The sequence below is a fragment of the Chrysemys picta genome, chromosome 18 (genome assembly GCF_011386835.1).
Source record: "Chrysemys picta bellii isolate R12L10 chromosome 18, ASM1138683v2, whole genome shotgun sequence".
NCBI classification, from domain to species: Eukaryota; Metazoa; Chordata; order Testudines; family Emydidae; genus Chrysemys; species Chrysemys picta.
In genome coordinates, this window is record NC_088808.1 from 3,655,657 (window position 1) to 3,661,736 (window position 6,080).

Below are 6,080 nucleotides of genomic sequence, written 5' to 3' on the forward strand. Positions count from 1 at the left end.
CCAGGATCTGAGCCTTTCACATGCGGCAATGGCTGTATCTTTACAACTCCGCAGCGAAGCAGGGAAATGCCATTATCTCCATTTTACATATGGGCACAAAGATTTGCCAGAGGCAGAACAAACAATCTCCTGAATCCTAGGCTTGTGCCTGATCCCAAGGAAACTGCACCATTAATTCCCTCCATGGTCTGCTCCAGGAATGCCCACTGGGGCCCCTAGCCACCACCTCTCTCTGGAAAGGGACCCATCTGACTGGGATGTTAGGCCGCAGCCCCCTGCTCTGTACTGTGATTCTCTCCAGTTGCTCTGGCAAACATTCAGCCCCTGCTCCTTGGTGTCTCTCTAAGGACAATGACAGCGCTCTCACCAGAGCCCAGACAGGATCCTAAGCAGGGTGCATTGATTCAAGGATAAACAGTGTTCAGAGGAAACATATAAAAAACAATAAAATGGTCTAAACACACACTAAATCTTAACAGCAGTGAAGGGCCCTGGTAGGTATCAGTCTTTCAGATCCCTACCCACTAGGAATATTGCCATCAGCCATAGAGTGACCAGATGTCCCGATTTTATAGGGACAGTCCTGATTTTGGGGTTTTTTTCTTATATAGGTTCCTATTACCCCCCACTCCCGTCCCGATTTTTTACACTTGGTGTCTGGTCATCCTAATTGGCCATGTCCAGCTTCCCATACAGGTATCATAACAGGCTTTTAAACAGCCAAAAGCACACTCAACAGTCATTCTGCCCTTGCTCAGCCTGTTGTTGAACCGCTCCTTGCTGCTGTCAAGTTACCCCGTGTATGGCTGGTTAGTGACCGATCGGTAGCAGTCTGGAGTAGCCAGCTTCCACAGTGCACTCACCAAGCGCTTCTCCAGCAACAGGGCAGCTCTCATTCTTGTGTCCTTGCACCGCAGGGCTGGGGCGAGCTCATCACACAGTCCCCTAAGCGGGGGACACGGTGCGCTCGGGAGAGGAGAAGGCGGGGGGAGCTTGGCTGCTGGTAATTTTTCCCCATGGGTGCTCCAGCCCCACTGCACCCACAGAGTCAGCGCCTATGGTCAGCACCTCTGTGAATGCCACAAGCAATCTCGTGTCGTAGCTATTACATATGGCAAGATCACGGTCACACTCCTTTTGCCTTTGTAATTTAAGGAATAACTCCACTGCCACTCGTGACGTGTTGGTCAGAGCGAGCAGCATATTGGTCAGCAGTGCAGGATCCATTCCTGCAGCCCAAAAGAGGTGGGGCGCACAGTACACAAACCATTGAAAGATGGCGCCAAATGTGGACGGAAGCACAGGGATTGCTGGGATGCGAAGCAGGGCCGGCTCCAGGCACCAGCATTCCAAGCAGGTGCTTGGGGCGGCAATCTGCAAGGGGCGGCAATCCGCGTGTTTTTGCCACTCCAAGCAGCGCGCCGAATTGCCGCTGCGGACGGCAGGGCCAGTCCATGCGCCGTTAGGGCGGCACATGCGTTTCCGTGGCGGCGGCAATTCGGTGGCAGCTTCTATGTTCTGCTGCCCGTGGCGGCAATTCGGCGGCTTCTGTCTTCCGGCTGAAAGATGCGTGCCGCCCTAAAGGCACACTGACTGCCCCCGCCGTCCACGGCGGCAATTCGGCGTGCTGCTTGGGGCGGCAAAAACAGTAGAGCCGGCCCTGATGCGAAGCAATGCATAATGGGGCATTGGGACTGGATCCAGGATGTCCCGCAAACCCCTCTGCGTTCCCACAAGTCTTAGCGGCAGAAGCGGAAGAGTTGCTCTGTGGGATAGCTGCCCAGAGTGCACTGCTCCAAATACCACTGCAAGTGCAGCAAGTATGAACACGCTATTGCGCAGGCAGTTGTCAGTATGAACACAAAACAGCGGTTTTCCTTCTGCGCTCTCTGAGCAGCGCTGTAACTGCTGGCGCTGTAACTTTGCCAGTGTAGACGTGCCCTAAGTGAAGTCATGCATGGACATGTGACTTGCCTATGTGACTCCAGACACCATCTTGCTACCGGTAATTTTCCATTAGCTGTGCTGAGGGCTTTGTTTGAAACAAGGGGTTTCCCTCCACATGGCAGAAGCTATAAAAGGCCCTGGAAAGGCCACTGCATCTCTATCCTGCTCCAGCCTCTTTCCTGCTCCAGCCTCTGGACTATGGACTTATACTAATGGGAGCATTTTAACCGAGGACCTTCCAATGATATGGAAGCAACCAGAGACTTGACTTAAGTCAGCCGTTTATTCCATCACTGCTCCAAGAACTTTGCAATTACTGTATGTATTTGATTCCTTTAATCAATTTTAACTCTTACCTTTCTTTCTTTTTATGAATAAACCTTTAGATTTTAGATACTAAAGGATTGTCATCAGTGTGATTTTTGGGTAAGATCTGAGTTATATATTGACCTGGGTGTGTGGCTGGTCCTTTGCGATCAGCAGAACCTTTTATTTGATTAAATTGGTTTTAAAGAACCACCCATCTTTAAGTCTAGTGTTTTTGGTGGCGATACAAGGACTGGAATAGGCGAGGACCTACTTTTCTGACTTCTTGTTAGCCAGTGTGGCGAAATAGAAGTTTACTGTTGTTGCTGGTTTGGTATATCTTATGGGAGAATAACCACCGGTTTTGGGGTGTGTCCGTCCTATTTTTCAGCAGTTTGACCTGAATTTGGTATTCTCAGTTGTGACCCACATAGGCATGGTTACACTGACACACAGTTTATGTTCCAGCAAAGCTGTCTCTTGCTGAGGCGGGGGGGCGGGGGGGAGGGGAGGGTAACACATTGGCTTGTGGTTCTGGGTGCCCCAAGACAGTGTCATAGTGGTGTTGGGGAATTTGGATTAACCACCCCCAGCGAGTCCCCAGGAAATCCACTTAGCAAGCCAGGACCCCGAAATCACATTTAACACTTATTGTCCCCAAAGTCCATGCATGTCTGGCACATTTCAGTATAACACCCTTTGAAGTCCTCTTGCTTACCACCTCTCATAGCTGAGGCTAGTGTCTGACCCACTTTCTTCCCGCACACTAGGGTTGCCAGGCATTCGGTTTTCGAATGTAACGCCCTGTCCAAAAGGGACCCTGGCAGCTCTGGTCAGCACTGCTGTTAAAAGTCCAGTCAGTGGCACAGCAGGGCTAAGGCAGGCTTTCTGCTTGGCTACGCGTGTCTCCTGGAAGCAGCCGGCATGCCCCTGTGGCCCCTAGGCGCAGGGGCGATCAGGGAAACACTGCGCACTGTCCCCCACCCTGAGCACCGGTGGAAACTGCAGCCAATGGGAGCTGTGGGGGCGGCACCTGCAGGCACAGGCAGTGTGCACCACGCAGAGCCGCCTGGCCGCCCCTGCGCCTAGGAGCTGGACTGCCATTCACTTCTGGGAACCGCGCAGAGCCAGGGCAGGCAGGGAGCCTGCCTTAGCCCCGCTGTACCATGGACTGGGAGGCACCTGAGGTAAGTGCCGCCCATCTGGAGCCTGCACCCCGAACCCCCTCCGAAATCCCAACCCCCACCCCAGGTCAGAACCCCCTCCTAGGGCCCGCACCCCAACCCCCTTGCCCAGCCCTGAGCCCCTCCCGCACCCCACTCCCTCCCAGAACCAGCACCTCACACCTCCTTCCATACCCCAACCACCCACCCCAGCCCTGAACCCCCTCCTGCCCCCAAAACCCCTCATCCATGACCCCACCAGGGAGCCCGCACCCCCTCCTGCACCCCAACCCCCTGCCCCAGCCCAATGAAAGTGAGGGTGGAGAAAGTGAGCGAGTGATGGAGGGAGGGGGGATGGAAAAGGTGGGGGCAGGGCCTTGGAGAAGGGGCAGGGCCTCAGAGAAGGAATGGGTCCTTGTGGAGGGGGTGGGGTGGGGCAGGGGCAGGACAAGAGTGTTCGGTTTTGTGGGATTAGAAAGTTGGCAACCCTACCGCACACATTTAACCTGATATTAGTCTACAGATCCAGAAGTATGTTCTCCAGGAGACCTTTTCCTCAAGCAGAGCTGCTCCCAATGGGTTTAGAAGAGAATAATGGGGGGCTGAAAGTTGCAAAGGAGTTTAGTTAGGAGGTAATCCAAGGGCCATTGACATCAATGATCTTTGGATAGGGTTCATGTTTAACAGGAGGCATGAGAAAGTTTGGAGTTATGTATTGCAATCCTTCCTTCATGCCATAGGATCCTGAGGATGAAATGAACCACATCTAGATCAAGAACTCAGTAAACGTGTTCCTACCACCCCACAATCTTGCAGACAGAAGGAAAAAAGGGTGATTTTTTTTAAAGGGATAATTTTCATAGCTGTCAGGCATATGCCAACTAAAACACAAGCCACTTCTCAAAATTGAACTTGAGCTGCAAAGATCTTGTTGGATATCATCCAATGACAGCAAAACAATGGAGAGAGAGCTGGAATGAAGTGCAGGATAAACAGGCTTGTAGCCACAATAGTCTGAAGATTAATGGGATTTAGAATGAAACATTGTCACAAATCTCAGTTTTCCAGTAACTTGGGTTACAATAACAATGATTTACTCTTGCATATTATGTTAACTTTTGACTGAAACTTCTGCCAATTTCAGTTTCTCTATCTTTACAATAGTTTCACACACACACACACACAATCTTGCAAACTCCCTTAGCTCAGTTGTCATGCAGAGACAAGGTAGGAGCATGCTACCTTCAGCACATAGCTCACTGCCATTCTTACAGGAGCTGCCTTTGTGGAGATCATAGGAAGGGGATAACCAACGCAGAACCAAACAATAACTTATCTCTAGGCTCACCCCTCTGCTGGCACAGGGTTGAGGCTCCCCACAAAATACACTTACCATTTCTCAAGTAGCTCTACTAATTACTGAGCTCTAGTGATACACTTTGCATTTGCCTCTTGATACAAAGAGAGATTAATTATCTCCAAGGAATTTCTCAATTTCTTTCACAGAAGAGCATCATACAGCAAATGCTGGGGGGGGGGGAGGGAGAGGGAGGGGGTGTTTAATAGGTAGGATCCATCATACAGCAAATGCAGTGCGGGGAGGGGTTAATAGGTTGCATTCATCATACGGCAAATGCAGTGCGGGGAGGGGTTAATAGGTTGCATTCATCATACGGCAAATGCAGTGCGGGGAGGGGTTAATAGGTTGCATTCATCATACGGCAAATGCAGTGCCGAGGGAGGGACGGTCGGGTGGGGGGTGTTAATAAATTGCTTTCAATATACAGCAAAAGCAGTCCAGGGAGGGTTAACCAGTTGCATTCTAGCCCCAATGACTCATTGCTTGTGTAGCTCATACCTGCCAGCCCTGTGCATTTTTGCACTGCCTGTCAAGTGATGCAGCTTAAATTTAACCTACATAAAGTAAAATTAAGTTTCGCTAAAAATGGTGTGACTGAATTGCTGAAATAAAGAAAAAACACCCTAACTGACCAAGGCCCCAGTGAGATTTGAACTCACGACCCCTGGTTTACTAGACCAGTGCTCTCACCCCTGAGCTATGGAGCCTCTTGGTATGGTGTGCTTTTCCCCGGACAAGAGTGTACAATAATCATTTTTCATCACTACATTCTATGCAGTTGCACAAAACCCAGGCTGACTGAGCTTTTACTGTGTTACAATTAAATTTTAAACCACACTGTCCTTTACTATACTTTTACCAGTTTACCTAGTACTGAAGTCAGGCTTACCGGTCTGTAATTGCTGGGATCACCTCTAGAGCCTTTTTTAAAAATTGATGTCACAGTAGCTATCCTCCAGTCATCTGGTACAGAAGCTGATTTAAATCATAGGACTGGAAGGGACCTCGAAAGGTCGTCTAGTCCAGTCCTCTGCACTCATGGCAGAATTAAGTATTATCTAGATCATCCCTGACAGGTGTTTGTCCAACCTGCTCTTAAAAATCTCCAATTATGGAGATTCCACAACCTCCCTCGGCAATTTATTCCAGTGCTTAACCACCCTGACAGTTAGGAAGTTTTTCCTAATGTCCAACCAAAGTCGCCATTGCTGCAATTTAAGCCCATTGCTTCTTGTCCTATCCTCAGAGGTTCAGAAGAACAATTTTTCTCCCTCCACCTTGTAACAACCTTTTATGTACTTGAA

General features: G+C 49.9%; 1 non-coding gene across 1 annotated transcript; it reads right to left on the reverse strand.

The window, feature by feature from the left end:
* Positions 1 to 5,410: 5,410 nt before the first annotated feature.
* TRNAT-AGU (transfer RNA threonine (anticodon AGU)) lies at positions 5,411 to 5,483 on the reverse strand. Its single transcript has one exon. It is a non-coding gene; the product is annotated as a tRNA-Thr (tRNA).
* Positions 5,484 to 6,080: the final 597 nt, after the last annotated feature.